This window comes from Haemaphysalis longicornis, unplaced genomic scaffold (assembly GCF_048455015.1).
Source record: "Haemaphysalis longicornis isolate Haplotype H1 unplaced genomic scaffold, Haemaphysalis longicornis Haplotype H1 scaffold_83, whole genome shotgun sequence".
NCBI classification, from domain to species: domain Eukaryota; kingdom Metazoa; phylum Arthropoda; class Arachnida; order Ixodida; family Ixodidae; genus Haemaphysalis; species Haemaphysalis longicornis.
In genome coordinates, this window is record NW_027526452.1 from 32,710 (window position 1) to 55,595 (window position 22,886).

The following is a 22,886-nucleotide window of genomic DNA, read 5'->3' on the forward strand; positions in this document are numbered from 1 at the left end:
CCTGTCATTTCGCGCCGCCCCTTCCAAGGCAAGGGTTGTGTGCCCAAGCTTCTTCTGTGCCTTCTTCCTGGGCATGTGCATGAAGTCCACGCAACCGTCATCTCTTGCCCCACTAGCTGGCATAGCGTGCCATGGCCTTATGGGCTGGTACACTTGTGCTATTCCCTACTGCAGATGGGGATGGCGAACAGCTCCTCACGTGCCGTCGAAACTACATGGACGGCTTTTCCAGGGTGGTGGCCTTACGTGGTGCATCCCGTGAAAATCTGGCATCAGCAGCATGGTTGTGGTGGGACCAGAAACCTCTCTGGCTGAGGTGTCCGTGTGGCCAATTACGACTTGTGTCCCATTGGCTGTGAAGGCATTTTGGGCTGACCTCGCATCCCCATTCGTTGCAGCGCATCATGTGGATGCAAATGCAGTATGTGGTGTCCTCCTCATTGGGCACGTAATGTCCCAGTGTTAAGGCTAACAATTAGGGGTCCTAAAAAGCTCCCAAAGGGGAAGCAAAAGGTGGGTGACAAAAGCCTTGCGATCATGACTCTACCACACGGTGCCCTTCTAGAAGTTCGCTCTGCTGCACCACAGGCCCACTCCCACGCTCTACCACACCGCGTGCCCCTTTGGGTTGGCTTGTGTGCACAGCACCAAGCTGTGCAAGAAAGCCTGCTACCTGCTAGCCTTGCACCAAACAAGTGCATGCTAACTGTGCCGTGAAGTGCAACACTACTGGTGTGGAATTTACGACCAGCTGAAAAGAAGTTTGCTCCCATATTGTAGTGTTGTGAGCAACTAAGGAAGAGCTGCTGCTTGTCAGCCGTGCTTCCAGCCACTGCAATGCCTAGTGAGGACGAGCACTGGGGAGAAGTGCAGCTGGCCAAATATGCTTCCAGCATGTGCAGCATGTTGGTGAACCTGCATGCCTTCACAGGACAGGACTAAGCAGTTTATTGAATAAAAATGCAGGGCAGGAACATGTGGAGGAGGCACCTGGATCCATAGCCTGCACAGCTACTGTTGGATTCATTACAAAATTGTATTTTCAAAAAGACAATGCCGGCCAAAAATAGGTAATTGTATTGGGTATGCAAGTGGAAATATTTGGTAGAATGTTACACTGTTTAGCGCATTTTCACAGTAGTGACTCTCACATACCAATTAAATTTCGGTTTGTAGCATTTGAATTTTAAAGTAACGTTTTAAGGACGGCAAGGGATTTGGGAATATGATTATAGAGTTTGGTACAACATTTCATATTCTTGCTACCTCAAAAGACAAGAAGCACTGACCATACACATTGTGTACTATCATTAGGTTAAGATTGTCACGTTGAGCATGCCTTGTATCTGGTTTATGTTAGTGAGGCTTGACAAGTGTTATGGCTTGTTTTTAGTAAGTATTTTGGGAATAAATAGAGCAGTATTATAGCCCTTGACTTTATCGAATGTGTTAAGTGCGGCAAAAAGGGCCACTGACAGCACATTTCTTGACGCTGAGGCTGTTATTCTAATAACTGTTTTCTAGGTTACACTGAGGGATTTGCAGTGTGGCGTGCAGGTCAAACTGCATGACTCAATGCAATAAGTCGAATGGCAATGAAACATGGTGAAGTAACTTAGCCATAGAATTGGCAATATGAGCCATATTTTTGTTCCACTGCTTTGCCATCGTGTCTAGTTCTTTTGTGTCATTTTTTACCCAGCTAATTACATGAACATTCGCATGTGCGAAGTCCTGACTAGACAAGTTCTCTTTTGTTGTAGGTGTGTTTCAGAAGCTCTGTACATACTGACAATGGGGTGTCTGTATTCAAAACTGTTCAGTGCAATTCACAGTAGATTTTAATATTTGTATTTGAGGAGATTTGGTTCATTTTGCAGCCACATTTTTTGTTTCTGTTCGATTTGCAGTATTAAATTTGACAATTGTGTATGTCTGCTGTGAAGCTTTTCTAGACTGCAATGCATGGCCAGATTTTGTTGACAATCCAGCTTTGTATAGATGCAGCCCAGTAGTGAAGAAAAGAGTTTGTGGTACCAGTTGGTTGTGCATCATACCGAAAAGAACCTAGAAAAAGAGGACGGATTAGTAAGGCAGAAAGAAGTAGCTGCAGCTTGGGAGTGGCGGCCTCCTGTCTCTCTCTTTTCTTCGCGTGACTACATTATTCGTGATTTCAGCTTTCAACTGCATCTCCAGCTCATTGTTCTCAGTGCTGCTTTCCAATCTTTTCAACACGCTGTGTTCGATATATTTTGCTGCCTGTGGCAGGTGGGCTAATTGTAGATGGAGTGTTCCAAAAATAGGTCATAGTCATTGACATCTTTTGGATACACACTGTCTCTCCAGGAACTGCAGCTGCAATAGAAACGTTATTGGGCAATTTTTCATTTTGGGAAGTAGCATTTGGGGAACAAGGGCTCTTCAGTGTAGGGCAAGCAGGAAAGTGCATGTGTGATGCAACTTTGTCATTAAAAAAAAAAAAAAGAAATGCCAAGGGTGATTCTATCCCAGCTGTGGCCAGTCTTCTGCATGGTTGTGTGCCGCATTAGGGAAGATGAGAGAGAGGAAAAGGGTGACAAATAGGAACTTGACAGGGCACTTTGACTGGTGGAAGCTTAGGCTGCACTTGGGAAGCAACCCATCGTTTGTTGCCAGCTTTGTTGCCACCCGTACAGCTGCCATAGCGAGCTGTGATTCTCTGCACCAGGTCATCCAGGAGCCATCCAGGAGGGGGTGCCACATGTCAGAGTGGACCACCCGCTGGAACCACCGTGGCTGCCCCTGCCTGCCGCTCCTGCTTCACCTGGCGAGGTGTCCATGCTGGTTTCAGCGGGCTACCTTCCATTCCTGCTGCGCCGTACAGCGGGACTCGCATGCCAGGCCGCTTGCCATTCCAGTCGCCATGGGGGCTGGCCCAGCGTAACCTGACACAGCAACAACTGATTACTGCCCACAACCGGCAGCAAATGTGAGCTCGCTCCAGTTTTGATGCATGATCATTTTCTCCGATCGTGGCTGAACTGGGACTGTCAGACACTGCGGGGCTTGTTCATGGTCGAATTTGCATTTCTTGTTTTGTTCTTTTATTTCTTTCAGTATTCTTTTTTTTGTTCTGTTTTTGTCGTCTCATTTTTTCACCGGTTTGAATACAGTGCCCTTGCATGCAGTGTCATTGTCATGTCTTCGTCCTGTTTTACTCCGACCGCGAATCCCAACAACGTCCCAGCTGGAGTGTGCAGCCTCCCAGTCGCAGTCATGGAGCAAAATAATGACGTGCAAGCCCAGAAACGTGTTGTTAGGCCACACCCTAGATGGTCGGTCGAAGCCCATGCTCTCCCCGCACGGGGCACCTTGAGAAATCTTGGTGACGGTACTGGCGATACCGCGGACCCCGAGCCCCCCAACATAAGCTGTGACCTACCGTGGTGATGTGTTTTTAAGGTGAAGGGTAGAAACCTCTAACGGTGGCCGTCGGAGCCTTGGTCAAGCTCCGGCCGATGGGCTTCCTGCCTGTCTACCAGGCAGGGAGCTCCGGGACCTCTTTGACTACCAGGGTAAGGTCAAAGAAGAAAGTACCCCCGTCTCCCTGCTTTTTCCTATGCTATATGGATAATTCAAAACCCCCCCAAAAACGTGATCGGCCCCCGAAAAGGGGCCGCACCGAAGTCTCCTTTCCTCGCTTGACAGAGTTGACATTTCCAAAGCCTGACAATTTTTCCCGCTTTCTAATAATGGAATCTCTTGACAAATCAAAACCCGTCACTGCACAGTCTGTTTTTCTCATCTCCAAGTTCCTTGAGGGCATTGTAGGGAAATCCTACAAAGCCAAGAAACTCAGAACAGGGGAAATCCTGATCGAAATTAACAGCAGGCAGCAATCTATCAACCTCCTCAAACAAACCCGCATGGTAGATACAGACATAAAGATCACACCCCACCGCACGCTGAACAGTTCCCAGGGCGTCATCTCTGATCCTGACCTGATGAACGAAACAGAGACAGATCTGCTCGATGGCCTTCGAGATCAGGGCGTGACGGCAGTGCGAAGGATAATCATGCGTCGAAATGACATTGAAATTCGTACAAAACACTTGATCTTGACATTTGACTGCTCAACGCTCCCCGAGTCGGTCAATGCAGGCTTCATACGATGTCCAGTCCGGCCGTACATACCAAACCCGCGCCGCTGCTTCAAATGCCAGCGGTTCGGGCACGGTACGAACTCTTGCCGCGGCAAAACCACCTGTGCCAAATGCGCCGCACAGGACCACCCGACAGATAACTGCAACTCCACCACCTTCACTTGTGTTAAGTGCGGGGGATCGCACGCGGCGTACTCCCGCAAATGTGAGAAATTCCAACAAGAAAAGAAAATAATCAATGTCAAAGTAACAGAGAACATCACCTTCCCAGAGGCGCGGAAGAGGTTCGCCTCTTTCCCCCTGGGGAGGTACGCCGACGCGGCTCGCCGGGGGTCTGGTGTCCACAGGGACCCAGTTCAGCGAGCCTGACCTGGTCCCTCCTCCGCCCCCCCCTGGGATGCCTCAGGCATCCCAATCCGTTGCCACGCCGCTTGCTGAGGCAGCAGCGGTTGTGGTGACAACCTCTTCTTTGGGGACCGGTGCCGCTCCCGCTTCTGTCTCCCCATCCTCCAGTGCGTTGGAGGGTACCGAGGTGATGGACACCACGGGCCCCGCATCGGCTCCCACCGCCACCGCACCGCCCGTGCCATTTTTGACGTCCCCGACGCCCGCGGCGGTGGCGGCTCAAACGAAGGGCTCCCAAAGGGGGGCCAAGTCCGGGGGGCCCGGTCCGTCGGGCACCCCTCGGACATCCGACGACGAGATGGATGTCGGGCCGTTCCTGCCTGCAACGCAGCGCAAGGAGCGGCCTCCGACGCCCAAGCCAGCAGCAGATAGGCCCAAAAAGCCAAATCCTAGAGTAACAGCCCCGAAAGACACATGAACACACATACACACAGACTTCAGTAGCTTCTAAATCTGCATAATGGGAAGAGAAAATATTACTCAGTGGAACTGTAGAGGCCTCATTAAAAATCTCGACGATGTCCATGAGATATTGCATTTGAACCAGCCAAGTTTGATGTGTCTTCAGGAGACGCATTTGAATCCCAACCACACAAATTTCTTAAATAGGTACATGGTATTTAGAAAGGATAGGGTTGGCTGCACACACTCTTCGGGCGGTGTAGCCATAATAGCCCGGAAATCCCTAGCATGCCACCCTATCGCTCTCAACACCGTCCTTGAGGCTGTAGCAATACGCACAATAATTTTTAATAGGTTGATAACGGTATGCTCCATTTACATTCGTCCTGATTATGCACTTTCCAGCTCTGACTTCGAGGCGCTGGTCGACCAGCTGCCCGAACCGTACATCTTAACGGGCGACCTTAATGCACACAACTCTCTTTGGGGCTCCTCCAGAACGGATGCCCGGGGTTGCCTGATAGAGAAGTTTCTTACATCCTCCGGAGCATGCCTTTTCAACAAAAAGCAGCCTACATACCATAACTTAGGACATAATACATACTCACATCTCGACTTGGCTTTTGGTTCTGCAATTCTCTTTCCATGTCTTGAGTGGGGCGTGGGCACTGACCCATATGGTAGTGACCATTTCCCCACTTCCCTAACATATATAGGTAAAGGGCCATGCAGTCCATCTTCCCATAACAGGTTTAATGAATCAAAAGCAAACTGGAGTATATTCACAGAAACATCTAAACTACACCACACAACCATAGAACACCTACACGTGGAGGAAGCATCCAAACTTATCACGGCACACATCCGCGACGCTGCCAAAAAGTCCATTCCCCACGCCTCCAGCGCTCCGCGCAACCAAAGGAGGCCGTGGTGGAATGAGGACTGTAGGCGGGCGCGAGAGGCCCAGAACAAGGCGTGGGGTGTCCTTCGCCGGTACCCCACATCAGATAATCTCATTTCGTTTAAACGGGCCAAGGCTTTTGGGAAGCGAGTGCGCCGTGAGGCGAAAAGGGAAAGTTGGCGCACCTTCCTCACTTCCATCAACTCATACACTGACACGCGAAAAGTATGGACACGAATACATAAACTAAAAGGACAACAGACACACAGCCTGCCCCTGGTTAGTACAACAGGGGACACACTGGAAGACCAGGCTAACACACTCGCACAACACTTCCAACATGTGTCCAGTTCAGCGCACTACACCAACACTTTCATAAAACACAAAACATCCTGTGAGAAGAAGTCCTTACGAGACAGTAATAAGTCGACCTCATCTTATAACACCCCCTTCTCACTGCATGAGCTGAAGATCGCACTTAGTACTTGTAAACCTTCAGCTCCAGGCGCAGACAACATTACGTACACTATGATTCAACACTTGCACACAGACACACTTGAAACCCTCCTTCACCTCTACAACAAAATATTTCTTTCGGGGCACCTCCCAGGGTCATGGAGGGAGGCCATCGTAGTGGCCTTTCTGAAAGAAGGGAAGGACCCTTCCTCTCCCGCAAGTTATCGTCCCATCGCCCTCACAAGCTGCCTGTGTAAGCTGTTCGAGAAGATGATCAATAGGAGACTCATGTACTTCTTAGAGTACACTGGTCTTCTCGACAGCTGCCAGGCGGGCTTCAGGGCGGGGCGATCTACCAACGATCAACTGGTTGCATTGGAAACATATATAAAAGATGCCTTCATTCATAAGCAGTATTGTATAACAGTCTTCTTCGATATGGAGAAGGCCTACGACACGGCCTGGCGGTACGGCATCTTGTGTGACCTCAAGTCGTTTGGTGTTTCCGGCAACATGCTGAACACGCTCAGTAGCTACATGTCGGAAAGGACCTTTCGAGTGAGGGTTGGCAGTGCCCTTTCGAATGTATACGTGCAGGAAAATGGCGTCCCTCAAGGCGGTGTCTTGAGCTGCACACTGTTTATTGTTAAGATGAACTCGCTTCGGAAGGCATTGCCACCAACCATTTCCTGTTCTATATATGTAGATGACATTCAAATATCGTTTAAGTCCTGTAACTTTTCAGTTTGTGAACGCCAAGTCCAGCTTGGGGTGAACCAACTTGCTGGCTGGGCGGACACAAACGGTTTTAAACTGAACCCTGGAAAGAGTACTTGTGTTGTGTTCTCCCGGAAGCGCGGGATTAAGGCAGACCCGGAGGTCACCCTTCATCGAGCTTCTATCCCTGTAAAAAAGGAGCACAAGTTTTTAGGTGTCATATTTGATGAAAAACTCACGTTCATTCCACACATCAAACAACTTAAACATAAATGCCTGAAAACACTAAACATTCTCAAAGTCCTCTCCCACCAGTCCTATGGTGCAGACAAAGAACTCCTTCTTCGCGTTTTTACCGCCTTAGTCGGGTCTCGGCTAGACTACGGTAGTGTTGTGTATGGGTCGGCATCAAAAACAGCACTAAAAATGCTTGACCCAGTCCTCCATTTGGGCCTGCGCCTTGCGTGTGGTGCTTTCCGCACTAGCCCGGCCCAGAGTCTGTACGCTGAAAGTGACAAATGGTGCCTGGAACATCAACGAATGTACATAGATTTATTATATGCTTTTAAGGTCTCATCATTCAATAACCATCCTTTTAAACCTGTCCTCAACGATATATCTACAACCCAGCTATTCTCAAATCGTCCATCTCTTCCTTTGCCCTACTCTCTGAGGGTGAGAGAGGAAGCTTCAGGTCTTTCCGTTGGGTTTTTAGATGTCTGTACATCATCATCATTTTCTGACGTTATACCACCATGGCAACTGCAGCCTGTTTGTTGTGATGTTTCTTTTATGAAATTGGATAAAAGCAGGGTTCCGAGAGCTGCGATTCTGCAGCATTTCTTGTCGCTTCAGGATAAATATAAATGTGCCGAATTCTATAGCAATGCTTCGAAAGCTTCAACTACAGTGTCGTGCGCCGCTCATGGTCCCAACTTTATTGCTTGCAGAACCATGAGTGTACACACCACTATTTTCTCTGCAGAAGCATATGGCATTTTACTCATCGTTCAGCACATTCTTAAAAAACAAATTCCTAAGTCCGTCATCTTCACAGACTCTTTGAGCGTTGTGCGTGCATTGTCTTCACACAGACCCAGGAAAAACCACATTGTCAATCTTGTCTTTAATTTCATAATGTCTATATATGCAAATAATTTTCAACTAATCCTGTGCTGGGTTCCAGGCCATGCTGGAATCGCGGGGAATGAGACCGCAGATGAAATGGCCGCCACTGCTGCACTTGCAAACACAGTGGACATAACAACAATACCCTACACTGACCTCAAGCCACACATCCGACAACACCTTCGCAAAACATGGCAAGCCGACTGGAATACACAGACAGACAACAAGTTACACATAGTAAAGCCACACTTAGGACAATACACTAGTGACTCACACAACAGATTCATCGAAGTTGCCCTAGCTAGATTACGGATAAGCCACACACACTTGACACACTCCCATCTGCTCACCGGATCTCCAAGACCCCTGTGTAGCAGGTGTTGGGAGGGCCTATCCGTACTTCACACCCTCATTACATGCAAAGCACTCGAGACAACAAGACGCAAGCACTTCCCTCAACTCTACAGACAACACATTCCACTACACCCAGCACTCTTTCTAGCGGATGATCCCGTGATTCCTGTGCAACGCACTTTTAAGTTTCTCAGTGACATCAAGTTTTTACATCTCATTTCCTATCACGTGTAGTTTTTTAAAGCTTTATTTCATGCTACGCACCATCACAACCTGGCCCTTTACACCAGCCATCCTCACTGTATTTTATTGATTTTACTTTTGTTCTTGCTTACTGATTTCAGTGTCTAAGTTCTCACCTCTCATATTTAACCACTGTTTTGGCGCTCTGCCCTAGTTGGCCTTGCGCCATTAACATCCAACCATCATCATCATCATTGAAGCCCATGCTCTGCTCCTGTGTACAACCAAGCACTAGCACAGTCCCTCATCATAGTCGACGCGCTCTCAAGTTTGAGCATGAGCACTTGTGCCCTTGCCTTCCTTGGAGGTGGTCGTCGCGAGTGTGTGGAGCTCCGCAGTAACAGTGGGCACAGCTGCTGAGCAGGTTCAAGGTACGCAATTGTGCTGCCTTAAGGGGGACTATGGATAATAAGGCAAACAGTTTGACAAACAATAGAATAAACAATAGGCCATCAACTGTGGAAACATTAAAGGGACAGGTAAATTCAGGCGGATCGACGTCGGCCGAAGATCGATGCGCTGATCCGATGAAACGATGGCTCGTGGTTGACGGCATGTGGCAAACGATGACCTACTCCAAGCAAAAGCAAAATGTACAATATGTACACTTTATTTACACTGCGTATTTGCGCTCTCAAGGCTCATGCTCGCATACATGTGGTCGGGTAAGGCCTGTGTTGAGCGGACCTCACTGCTTCCCTGTCCTCTTTCGTTTTTTTTTTTCTCTAAAACATCTAACTGCTCAGTTTGACCCCGCCCACAACAGGGACGTCACAGTTTGAGAGGGAGGATGGCTGATTGATTAGCCCACACTAGGCCACTGATTGGCCACAGTGACAAACAAAGCTAGGTGGGTTCAAAATAGTCACGTGACCCACCTCTCTCACTCTCATACAGAAACCCGGAGTTATTTCGCAAAACACAAATATAACACACATGCAAACCATCCAACTAAAAGCAAACCTAGAGCTGGCCTTCAGTTGTCGGGCAGCTGGTCTTAAAGTATCGGCATACCGTGCACGCATGTAATTGTGCCCCGCACCGCCAAAATTCCTTTGCTTTGTAAGCACATTGAGGGCATAACAATGCCTGGTCGCCTGCCCCTTGACGCATCCCAGCCGCCGAGTCGCCAGGGTCAGATGTGTGACGAACAGAAACTTCGCCCAGTAGCTGTGAGCAGTGCAGCTGTCGTAGACAGAACATCTGGTGCCCCCTTCCCAGGGTTCGTACAGGTCCTTGAAAACCTTGAAAACCCTTCAAATTGAGAATTGAGTTTTCAAGGGCCTTGAAAGCCTTCAATTTTTTTCTTCTCCTTGAAAACCCTTGAATTCTTTGGGCAATAAAGAAAAGGCCCGGATATATGACCTGCTTTTTATGGCTCATCATTGTGGCCCTGCGCACTCCCCATCCAAAACATGCTTTTGCAATTTCAAGCCAGCTTGGGAGTACTGGGAGGCTGCTCTATGCAAGGGCTCGTACAGAATGAAATCCCCGCATCGGACGAAGGGAAATTCACATAGGTCCCCTTCCCATGCTAGATGCTTTCTGCACTGCCTTGTCCTGCTATTCATTTTGCATATCTCTAGTGCCCCACTAAGTTCCGAAAATGAACGGCGCTGACACGCCAAAATGACTTAAAAAGGAGCACAGATAAGCAAGACTTAACGGGAATGTGAGAACATGGAGCATCTGGCTCCTAGGACCTCCTCCCCCCCCCCCCCCCCTCTTTTTAATGACCCGACATTTAGTGGATGACACCGGCAGGAGGCAGGAGGTATTATGTTATGTTCCTCGCTATCCGAGACTGTGTATGAAGAGCATGTGCAGAGCTCAAAAAAGTTCTAAATGGCATGCTTTTTTGTAAAGCTCGCGGAATATTATTGCGGGTGGCACTAAATTTGACCACTTCCGAAGGGTGGAGTTGTTCCGCAGAGATTTTTCTCAAGTTCATTTTTTGTAATGTAAGGAAGCAAGTGTTTTGAGTGTGAGCAGAACAGTGGTAGAACAGTTTCGTACATGTTCTCCCCTGCACCCTCGAAAATACCTTGACAGGACCTTGAAAGTCCTTGAATATCCTTGAATTCTTGTATTTGAATCCTGTATGAACCCTGCCTTCATATGTTTGACCCCTTGACTGACTTTCAGCTCCCGTCCGCTTCAGGCTTTCTCATGGCGGTAATCGCGGTCATCAAAATGTCAACGGTCCCCCTCCGCCGGTTTCCCAAATTAACTAGAGGAAAGCCTCCTTTAAAAGCTTACATCGCTTTTAACTATTGTGGGGTTACCGACGCATTTGTGTAAGCCCTCTGCGGGCCCGCTCGTTGGGTAAACACAATAGCGCGGCGAACAAAAAAAAAGCTTCCGTGGTTTCTTCTGATGCCCGCGTGCCCAAGTCGGCTCGACCAGCATGGAAACAAACACAATACAGGTAAACACGCTATACCCAACCAACGATACGTAGTGGGGTGCACGAACTTAACAGGGACCCTGAAACACTCTTTGAGCAGTGCAGGTAAGCGTGCGCGTCGTTCAGATTACACTGCCAGAAATACCTGAACCAAATATTACACGTGCACGTGAAGCGGTCAGCGCTCAAATTGCTTTGAAAGAGGCGGAAAAACCAATCGTGCTCTCTTCAATTTTCCTCATTATGCACCCCTGGCACAGCCGAAATGACACCATTGCGGCTGTGGCTGTCCTATTGCCTGTCACGGGTCCACTTCGCAGCTTATTTCTCACATTTCCACTGACGATCTGTTGTCGTTGGCGCTGTATACCAACCTCTTTTATGCCTGCACCTGTACGTACAGTTTTGAAGTTTCTTTCTGGTTTTATTTATTTATTTGAAGGGGTACTGCTAGCCTTTGGGCAAGGCTTTAAGCAGGAGTGGGTGATACAACGAAAGGAAACAGCACAACAAAGAAAAAAAAGCTCATCATTCAAGCACAAATCAAGTACATTTTGGTGGGTTTGAGAGCTCACGCATAAATGATAAGACATGCAGGCATTGTACAACATGTGCAGGCAACAGGTTCCATTCACGTGTTGTTCGGGGAAAAAAAGAATTTTGGTAAGATTTAGTTCTGCATGCGTAATCGCTGACATTTTTTGGGTGGTGCAAGTGTGTCTGCCGACGAATGAACGGGGTGATGCATGCTCTGGTGTCGATTCGAAAGTTCTGGTGATAAAGCAAATAAAATGTTTTCAATCTTTCATGGTAGCATCTAACTGTGAGTGAGACTTTCTAAATTCGCAGTATGCAAAAGCACTGTAGGGGACGTGTGTCTACTGTAGGAATTAAAAATAAACCTTGCAGCCTTTCTTTGCACTTTCTCCAGTTTCGAAATGTTGGTTACACTGTACGGGTCCCATATGACCGAGGCGTACTCCAGTAGAGGCCTGATGTAAGTTTTAAAAGCTAGAAGTTTTATATCATAAGTGGATTTTCCTAGAGTTCTTCTTAAATAACCTAGCTTCTGCATTGCCTTTTTCTGAATATAGGTAATGTGTTGATTCCATTTGAGATGCAATGTTATCATGATACCTTAGTATTTATAGCTTGTAACTGCCGAGACCACATGGTTGTTTATGCTATATGTGAATGACAACGGTGTTTTGTTGCGTGTGATTGTCAGGGCTACCATTTTCTTTAATCTGCCACGTGGTGCTCCAATTTTGTATTTTACCTAGAGCTTCGTTGAGGAGGGCCTGATCGCTATGGCTACGGATTGCATGCTAAATAATGCAGTCGTCTGCAAACAGCTTTGTCTTAACAGGGATATCGCGAGCTATATCATTAATAAAAAGTAAAAAGAAAAGAAGCCCGAGAACGGAACCTTGAGGAATGCCTGACTCTACTGTGGCAGTGCGTGATGCTATGCCATCCACGGTTACAGTCTGACGCCGGAAGGAAAGATAAGATTTAATCCAGGCTAGCAAAGATTCGTTTTTGAGTATTGCTCTGAGCTTGATAAGTAACTTTGGGTGTGACACGCGATCGAACGCCTTTTCGAAGTCTAAAAATACTACATCTACTTGACCTTGTTCATCTAGTATTGTACCGAAATCGTGAACCGTCTCTAATAACTGCGTGATAGTTGACAGCCCCTGACGAAACCCGTGTTGCCGATTGTCTATAATATTGTTCTGGTCGATGAATTGGGAAATATGTTTGAATATCACGTGCTCGAGTGCTTTTACACATGCGCTGAGTAAAGAAATGGGTCGGTATGACGTTATCATTGAGCGATTTTCGGTTCCTTTTGGTATGGGCGCTATTTTAGCGCACTTCCAGTCCTAGGGAAGTTCACCGGAAGCAAGTGATTTATTAAATGCAAGGCTTAAATATTTAGCAGACTATTCTGTGTAGCGGACAAGAAATGCGTTGGGAATTTCATCCACGCCCGATGATTTTTTAACAAAAGTGAAAACACTCCTTCCTCAGTTATGCACACGTTCCCTATGGGGGATAAATGCTCATAGGAACTAAAACTTGGCATGGTGCCATCGTTTTTTGTAAAGACAGAACAGAAGTATTGGTTTAAAGCTTCTGCGATTTCAGGTTTGTCACGAATACTAGCATTGTTAATTTGAAGGTTTGAAAGGAACTTTTGAGTTTGAAACGAACGAAGTGAGTGCACGCAGAGTTTCAGTGACGAGCTCAATACTCCCCTTTCAATCCGACCACTCGACAGCAAACGTTTATTGCTTGTGCACTTGTGAGCAGGCAGCCATGCCTGTCTTTTGTGGCACCAGACCGGAAATAGACCCCTCCATATTACGGAGAAAAGGAGAGAACTCCCCGGCCTGTAATATATCGAAGACCGCCGAAGAGAACGCCGCGAGCTGCCAACCTCTCCAGGAGAGAGCGTGCAGCTTTCGTTGCATTGTCTGCGGTCCAATTGAGAGGGAACAGTTATACACGATTTCTCATTGCACTTAGTTTCGGTGATAGGGAACGGATTTTCTTTATTCTTGCTGGAGGAAATTGCTGGGCCAACAGACTTTACCCCAAAGTACGTTCCGAGTAGTTGATGGGAAGTGCTGCAGGGTCCCTTGAAGGACCAAAAAGAGAACACACTCACATAACATGCAGGTTGGCTTCATGGAACGACCCTCTGATCAGTGTGGTCTGTGCTGCTTGTGCTTGTTGCATTGTGTGGCTCCTAATTGACTTGCCTTTCTTGCAGGCCATACTTGGGTCATGTTAGAGCAGTGAGCAGTTAACAAAAGGGGTAATCAGTGCAAAATGATGACACACAAGAAAAAGGTAACTAACAGACACAGCGCTATGCCTGTTTGTTACCTTTTTCTTGTGTGTCATCGTTTTGCGCTCGTTATCCCTTTAACTCTTTCGTTACTGCGGGAAATTGACCGATTTTTAGGGGTCTAAGAAAACATTTTTTTCCTGCTAAGCTTACTGGTTAGCCACTAATTGAAGCAACATAAAATGCAGATGATTTAACACCCTTTCCAACAACATCAGTTTTGATAATGTTTTCGTGCATCATATTTGTGAAAAAAAATGCCAATATCATAATTTTCATCAAGCCGTCGTAGAAAATGATAAAAAGGAGTTGTGCATAACAAAGCACCGATAGTAGAAAAAATTTCTAATATACATTTTGTAGGCAAACATCTCAAAAACATGTCCTAGAAAAAATGTTGACTTGCGTGGAACACTTTGTCAGATATAAAAAAAATGTTAGCATGCGTGGTGGCCGTGTCATGCTGTGAAGCCCAACCTCCATTTCAAAATGGGCAATGGGTGGTTCTGTGGAAGAAATGTGGTGGTTTGACATTATCAGAGGCACCAGTCTGTCCCCACGTCATGTTAAAAACATCTTGTCATGACTGACTTTGCATTTACGGCCAGCACAGTATTCAGGACAAGCATGCGATGTGGAAAAATCTGCATGTAGTTGAAACTGAAACTTGGTGCTTGTTGACGTTCACTGTCAGTTATCTCTCAAAACATAAACTTGCATTTTATTATCATCGTCTGACTCCTATTGTAGCCCTGCTTGCAGGAATGAGTTGTAATGTGCGGGAATCATGCCCTCCAAGCTTCACTGAGCCACTGTTGCTCGATGAAAAAGTTCAGCATTGCAAGCCTCCTGCATTGCAGTGCCACCTAACATTTTCGATAAGAAACAATACCAAACCTGTTGGAGACTGTCTGAATAGACAGTTCTACTAAGAAGCAACAATAGGCCTCAGGAGATACCCTCGTATGCAAAGGAAACTGGCTGGCGAACAGCTCGTGGTGTTCAAGGCCGGTTTGAAGTGCTCTCTTTATGAGAACTAATATCTGGTGACTGGGTGTTATCTTTTGACTTGTGTCGGAAGTTCTTATGGCAGAAATCGGATTACGGTGCAATGAAATCACGAGTGGCATGCTTTTTTCGAGGATCAGTAGTGGATGTTGAAGGCGCCATGGCAGATAGGCTTGAAGTTGGGTAACTGTGTACTAGTAGCACCAAATATGAATCTGGCGATGCAGAGATGAAAGGGAAACTGTTGTACACTGTTTGCGAATGGTCCTTTGGGAAGTAGGACTACAACATGACTTAGGACAACATGTGCGAAGGCAATAAAACAGCTGAAAGTCATAAAGTAACTTTTCAAATAGGCACTGCTTGATATTTTCAGCCGATTTTTATTGCTGTCACAGTGCAGACCTGACGATTGAAAATCACCTTCTGATTCACAGTTCGTGCCCTGATAATGAAAACCAAACGCTGATGCAGAGTATGCGCTGCTGAGCACGAGGTCGCGGGCTCGATTCCCGGCCGCCGCGGCCGCTTTTCTGATGGAGGCGAAAAGCAAAAACGCCCGTGTGTACGAGATTTCGGCGCACGATAAAGATCCCCAGGTGGTCAAAATTAATCCGGAGCCCTCCACTACGGCGCGCCTCATCGCCTGCGTTGCGTCGGCGCGTTAAACCCCACAATCAATCAATCAATCTGATGCAGAGTAATTATTAGCTCAATCAATCTGATGCAGAGTAATTATTAGCGGCACGCCTTCTTCGCTGTTAGCAGTGATGCACGATGGCCACACCCCTTTTCCACACCCAGGTGGTGCAAACATGTGTCCGAAATCGCGCTAATACCAAATAGCTTTACTTGCTCCAGAAAGACCTGAAACGCTATGAAAAGGGGCTCCCAGTGTATCAATCAAATTGAACCATTTTAAATAGGTGGGGTAACAATCGAGTTAATGATGTTCCAACTGGCCCAAACTTACATTTAGTGAGCAAATAACTGCTGTGGCAGCAAAGGAATTGGTCTCTGCACCATGCGTTTATACAGGCCCGAATCATTTCTTGCCTCTTCCTCATTAAGTTGACTGTCTCAATTGAAATGGGAACCCAGTGGGAGATTTCCAGAGCCAGCATGAATTGTGGATATCTTTGTAACAAGTTATTCTGCAAGGAGTAAGCATTTCATGGTGCAATGACTTGAGCCATGAACAATCATAACTTCCACACACTGCATTTAAGGAGAAGAGCCTAGCTGGTAAGCAAATAAAGTCATCCTTTGTCATAACAAAGTGAACTGGATGGCAGAAATCTTCTATATAAGTGGTAATTCGATGTATGCATCTGCTCTCTCAAAGGGGAGCACGTACATTGCAATAAGCCATTACGACTGTGCAGGAATGGTAAGTGTGAGATATTAATTGAGATGAACCTTACTGTGGTACAAAAAAGGCAGTATCTGGACAACTCTGGCATTTCTGCTTGGTTCGAGCAGTGCCGCTATAGTTTGGTCAGGCGCAGCATATGGTCGCAGTCACTACCCGGGCAGTATGTTCCATTTCGCAACAGAAGGGATACGCCCAAGAAATGGTTTACCCTTTGCTGCTCTTCACTGGGGCGTTGTAACGATGTGCGGGTGGCCATTGCACCTCTGAGTACATTGGTAATGCAGGGGCAGCCTCGCCAGAGCTCAGGCAGCTGCACCAGGGGGGTAGAGTAGTGCAAAGGGTGTGACTGTCATGTGCCGTGGTGCACTTGCAGTGCAGCGGCAACTCTGCACTGTGGCAGAGGAGGGCAACGTGAGAGAGTGCACGAGAGTCCCCACTGGCACGCTACCTGGGTGGGCCGTGTGTGGTGCACCCATGCTTTCATTGCATGCACTGGGAAGACAAACGTCAGGACCGACATTGATGGTTGAATCATAAAACACTCATCCCGTAAGTGGGAGGTCCAAAGTTCGACATTTGGCGACCGGATACCCACCAGTTTATTTAAAGGGTACAAGCGTCCTCAGTGCTCACCTCGCGAGGATGTGGGAATGAATGCTTGGAGCTCCACCACATGCAGCCCCAGGGGCCTTTATGGGAGGTTCCTCGATCCCCTTTTGGTGGGGTCTGGGACCAGTGGGCACCCACGTGTCAAAAGGGTTCAAGTGCCGCCTGTCTCGGGGCCTGGACACGCTCTACCACTGTGGCAGACTTTGGGGGGTGGGGTCTGGATCTGCTGGTCACCCAACAGAACAAAAGTGGGTACAGGCGCCCCTTGTACGGAGGATCCAGTGTAATGGAAACCGTTCCACCACATCGTTTTGTATTAAGGGGTACAAAAATTTGGGAAGTACTCCAGTACCACTGGGTACCAACCAATAAAATTTGTGGAAGTGCCCCTGTACAGGGGATCTAGTGCTTGGGAAGTTACTTGACTGTGTCGGGAAATGCCCCGGTGGAAGGGGTCGTAACTTTTAACACCAGCGGTGGCTCAGAGGTAGGGCACTCGCCTCATATGCGGGAGGCACCAGGTTCAAATCCACGTACCGCCAGACACCCACCGATTTCTTCAGTGGGAACAGGTGTCCCTGGTCAAGTAAGGACCCTTGAAAGGGGAATTACCCCTGTGAAGCTGCCTTTACCTTTGCAAAGGGCCCCCCGGGCTTTTACAACGCTGCATTGCCGGGGGTGAAAGAGTCTGGCGGCATGTCCTGCCACAGGCGGTTACAAGTTGAGCATCCACCGTGGCTGTGGAAGTTGCCATGTGCATCCGTGTGCCTCGGTGGCGCCGCGCACCTTCCGGTAAAATAGGTACAAGCGACTCCCCGGCCTGGCGCTCGGCCCTTGTGTGGGACTACAATGCCTGGGAAGTTCACCCAACTTGTGCGGGAAATCGCCCCTGTGGAATGAGGTGGCTGCAAAACATACAACCTCATTTTTTTCTTTTTTTCCATGCATACCTTCTGACAGATGATTAAGGTGTACTGGAAGCAGTACTCTTCTAACCACTGCTACGGTCCCTCCTGTAGTTGTAAAGTGCAAAGAGGATGAAGGTGACTGTTTCAAGCGTTGTGCGTAATAAAAATCTTATGATGTCATGAGAACAGCGCACTTGGTAGCCTGTAGATTTGAGTGAAGCACCATTCACTAGGTGCACGAACAGGTCCCATGGCTTGGCTGACATGCCCTGTGTGTTTTTCTCTGCAAGGTTAACAGCTGCCATGCTGCAGCTGCAATTATTTTTAAGGCGAAAGCCTTTCATGCTTCATCAAAAATGAAAAGTGACCGTAGTCATCGTCTTCATTGTCTGTAAATGCAAGTGGTACCAAAATGGCTACTGTTGTAAAAAGAAAACGGATAAATTAAACAAAAACACCTTTTTTTTATTTGCGTAGGATTTGAACCTGGGTTGCAAGAGCGGGTCAAGTGTGCTGTCCACAATACTAACCCAGCAACGCATAGGCATGTATATAAAACAGGTGCACACGGACGAGGTCTCGCTGTGGGGGAGTTGCTGCATGAATGGGGGCCACTCTGCTCCAATTCATCAAAAGGGTAACAATCGGAAGTGGAGAGAGAGATGCAAACAGGTTGTAGTAGCAGGGCGATTCCACGAGAGAACGAACATGCGTGTACACGACCGTTTTTTGTTCATTCTTGTTTTTTTATGATATATATGCTCTCAATATGGAAACCCCCGAAGGTCAAGTTTGTTTTCTCCTGAGGTGCGTAGTTCGGGAGAAAAAAAATGCTTGAATGTGCCCAAAGTGCAGAGGTGGTGCCGGCAACTGCACATTTTTGCAAGTCTGCGTCTTTGTGTACGTCTAGAAGTAAAAGGGGTGTGTATAAAATGTTTCGAGCCACAAACTAGACCAGCGTGCTAATCAGTGTAACGCAAAATCGGCGTCCACAGCGAACGAAAAAATTTTTCAAAAATCGTGAAATCAGCCCAGACGATAGTTGGTTGCTGTTTTTGACGCCCCCATCTAAATTTCTTATTTTCTGAAAAAATTGTAAGTCAGAAGTTTTGTTGCCCAGACGTGTGTGAATGCATCAGCAAAAGATGGGTTTGTAGAAAAATTATAAGTACGTAAAAAATTGAATAACTTTGGCTCTTTTTCAGAAATTGTGTAAATTCAAAACTCAATATAAAAAAAAACATACTCGATTTTCTTCAGAATTGTGGAAACAAGACCCCTTTACTTGAAGAACAAAATTGCGGAAAAACATGTTGCATCATTTCGTTCTGAACAAAGTTATAAGGGTCTAAACTTGGGCCTCGCGCGACACGCCTCTACGCGCCGCGGTAAGTTCCTGGCGCTATTGTCGGACGTTGTGTGCACTGTGAGATTCTACATTTCACACACTAGTTATTTCCCACTTCGCAGCCATCCCCGCTCAGCAAACATGCCTTGCGAGCGCCGGCTGCGGACGGGTCCGTTGTTTGCGGAGACAAAAGGCAGGAGGCGGCGAGGGCAAAACATCAATGGCAGCATTTATTGCAAAGTGCGAATCAAGTATACTGCATACAGACTAATCGTAGGCCATAACGGTCACACTGGGATCGAAGCATTAAACAACGCTAGAGATCGAGATGGTTCGACTCACCGATGGCATACCGAAGCAGCGGAGCACTGCGTGTGCAAGCGCGGTTGCATCCTCCCAGCTCTGGACGCGTCCCATTGTGGCGCGTTCCCCATGTCCGGACCGGCGCGCTGAAAAATGTCCACGCGCTACCGCATCCCCAAGACAAGAGGCCGTCCTCTCGTCATGCGACAACCCGCCAGACCTTGCCATTTGGTGGCGCTAGTATAGGAGGAAGAACTGGTTCTCGGGTAAGGCAGAGGGGAAAAGGGTCAACGCCTCCACCCTGGCGACAACGAACCCTCCGGTCGCTGGCGCCCTCCCGTATGGCTCCCGTCGCGTGAGCGAGGCGCAATTTCGCAAAGCCGGCCACGATGGGAAGCTAGCCAGAAAGGGTTTCGCGTGCAAGTCGCGATCCCCACAGCACATACACGAGCCCACGAGTCCACTGTCACATCTTGGAACAGCCGATCTCTTTCTGATATGCTCAAATGAAAAACACCAATCTGGAGTTTCTATTTTATTTTTTTGCTCGCCTCTGTTTACTTAATGTGTTCTTTAACGAACTGTGTTTCTGGCCGATACCAGCTGAAAAGCACTCCTTTATGGCGCCAGTGTTCTGTGGGAGGCAAAACAAAAAGGAAAGGCTTTTCTGATGCACAGGCATCCGAAACTGATTATGTACGGTTACAAGGGAGGGAATGGATCGACCTTCAGGCACTAATCAGTTCCTCACTACGATGGGCACATTTCCGCTGGCAGTGCATTGTGCTCAGGCATCAGCACAGAGTTTCCACCGCCTTCTTTAAGGGAAACATGAGAGAATGACATTAAAAATAACTAACCAGCAAACCAACACATGTACCGCACCTTACGAGGCGGTAGCAGGCTTTTCGGAGACGCCGCGTGTGCGCGAACTTATTTTGCTGGAATGAGGATCAGGTGTGATCGGGCACCTGGCTGCTTGATGTATTACTAAATTCCGGTCTGTTGTCATATCATGGCCGTATATTTATTGTGTAGTCGCATCTCACAAAGGCAAAGCGTAGATTGCAGTATTCCTGGTGATTTTTCAACGCTTGCGTACATAAATTGGAGTCAGGGGAGGAGCTACTGCCCTGTCCTTTTCTGGCCTTCAACTCACTGATTGATGGGCCCTCAATGGATGCTTCAACGGATGCCTGCCTTTGCTTGACTCTTGCAATATTCTTGTTTGCTTTTGACTCCTTCCCTTAAGTTTTTTTTTTTTTTAATGGGTGGATGCTTTCGCGTGTGCCTAAGTGTTTGCACGTGTATTTGTGCGCGTGTTTGCTTGTTCGACTACCAGCACACTCCTCTCCTGATAGATGTAGCCGGGGAAACCTAGCGGATGTTGTTCTGAAAAAAAAAAATTGTGACCTTTCACCCACCCACAGTTCATTCCCGTCCAAAATTGAACTGGACATGTGAATTGGCGGTGGCTGCTGCCACGTACGCGGAAGAAATCTACAAAGTTCACAGCTTTGAGAGAAGAGTTTGTGTGGATTACTTACATGTCCACAAGAAGAAGATACTTCGACAAAGAAACTTTCGCAGCATGAAAGATTTACACATTGAATCTTTGCAGAAACGTCTGCGCCATGACATCGATGACAGTGGTGAAATCTGCCACACTGCTTTTGTCGCCTGACCGAACTTTTGTGTTTTCCTGGTGGTACTTCTGACGAAACTGACGATACATTTTTCCAAGAAGATGAAGCAGTCCTCCAAGTGAACTGGTATGTTCAACTTTCCGAAGTTTCACCATTGAAACCGGCTTCTGCCCTACATCCATGCAGCAGAAAATCCTACACAAAAAGGAAATGCACTGAAATTGAAAAGGTTGTCGTTAAAGAAATACATGCAAGTCTAAGCACCGCCTACGGGAACACCAGCAATTCCGCCCTTCTGAAGGATGACTACCACTTGTGCGCCAGTTGGCTGCGAAACCTTAATGAAGCTTTGGAGGTGTCAACATCTTATCAATAACGCTTGCGCCTGCTGACTCTGCTTCCAGCTGAAGTACCGCCAAAAGAAATCCAGGATATCCTTCCAAATGCTACAAAGTACATGTCCACAAAGGCTTTAAAGCTGTGCGGTATGAATGGCGTGTGGTCAACGGCAGACCCGTTCACAAGGTCAAGGCTCGGTCCATCTGATGTGCAAGCGGCGCTACAGTACTGCACAAAAAATGAGCTCGAGTGCTTGCGGCAGAGCCCAAACAGGAAAGATGTGGTGTCAGTAATCGTAATTCATCTTCGCAGCGCACAAATAATAGGACAAAGGGAAGGAAAACACTGGACAAGCGCTGAACCAAAACTAAAATTTTTATTGAAGAAACGCAAATATAAAGCCATTGAAGGCATTAAACAAAGATAAAAACCTGACACATGAACCCATTAAAAGCAACTGCGTAGGCGCGTGTGCTCATGTACCGCACTCATCGAGATACTGTATTTACTCGCATAATCCTCGCACTTTTTTTTCGGAAAAGTCAATGCAAAGTTAGGGGTGCGAGAATTATGCGGGGAAAAAAAAATTCCCGTGCACAGTGTTGCCAATTTGCCTTATGCCAATCCCGTTAAATGTAGCGGTCGTTTTTTGTATATGTAAGCTCAGTGTTGCCAACAGCAGCTATTTCTATTTATTTTTTTATTTACAAAGTAAACAGTCTCCCGTCGATCAGCGATCGTGAAATTGCCGCATTTGCTTTCTGGCGCACGCCCTATCTCGTCGTCGTCATGTGCGTGCCCTACTCCAGTAACGCACGTTGAAGTCGGTGACGCCGAAGTACCTGCCTGCGGCAGGGTTGCCGTGTTCGATCGCGTACTCTATCGCTTTCAATTTGAAAGCGTCAGCGTAGCTGGCGTTCTTCCCCATGGCGAAGCGGCACCAAGCACAAAACAAAGAGATCAAAAAGTTCTCAAAATGGCAGCGAGCTATCCACCACTGACGCGAGTGACTCACTGACTGCTGCCGCTCAACGGCGGGAGTGGGACCACGACGGCGACACGACGACATGACAGCGGGATGCGCGAACATCGTCTAGTTGCGCGCACGCGAAACCGGCTCAAGGACAGTGTGAGTAGCGTGTTGGGCGCCTGTTAGGGAGTAGCCATGCAGGTTGTTAGGGCGCCTGGATGGCCTTGGATACACAGCGCTCTCCGCCGAACGGAGAGGCGGCGGGGGAGGGCGCGCGTTAAAGAGCGCGTGCACCATGCGGGTTTCGCGAGCAGGCAACTTTCGCCGCTGCAAAGTTGTGGGTGCAAGGATTATGCGAGGAACCA